We start from the raw sequence: 529 nt of genomic DNA, 5'->3' as shown, positions 1-529 counted from the left end.
ATAGAGGACGTCCCCACCTATATTCTGTCAGTCCTGGAGGTTCAGAGACGAACCGTCACTTTACCCTCCGTCACCTCGGCGAGGGCGAGTGCCTGGAGGCTCGAAGGAACCCGGCGCCAGGATTTTTGGGAGCCCTGGGCTCGGAGAAACAGGAATACCAGATTGAAAGAAAAAGCGAGAGAATGGGAGCTTCACCCTGAAGAGGTCGCCTCTAATTGGGCTGGGAAAGGAGAGGAATGTGGATTGCCTAATGTGACGAGAGAATACCTAGGGGTCTGTCCAGTGCCCTGAAGGCCATGGTGGGGTGTATTCTCTGTCTTAGGGCCGGGCGTCAGAGGGATACCACACGATTACGGTAGCCCAGCCTAAGATGGCGTCCCCAGAGAGAGACTTACGTTTAGGTGAGCCGGTGGTGGGTGCGGAGAGCCAGCGCCGGAGAAAACAGACGAGGGCGAAGCATCAGCAGCGGGAACCGCCATGAGAGTGAAGGAGGTCCGAGAAGGAGTCCCCTCGGGTAAGGGGTGAGCTC

This window comes from Galeopterus variegatus, unplaced genomic scaffold, assembly GCF_000696425.1.
Source record: "Galeopterus variegatus unplaced genomic scaffold, G_variegatus-3.0.2 Scaffold4601, whole genome shotgun sequence".
In the NCBI taxonomy this organism is placed as follows: domain Eukaryota; kingdom Metazoa; phylum Chordata; class Mammalia; order Dermoptera; family Cynocephalidae; genus Galeopterus; species Galeopterus variegatus.
Note: the sequence above shows the minus strand (reverse complement) of the source record.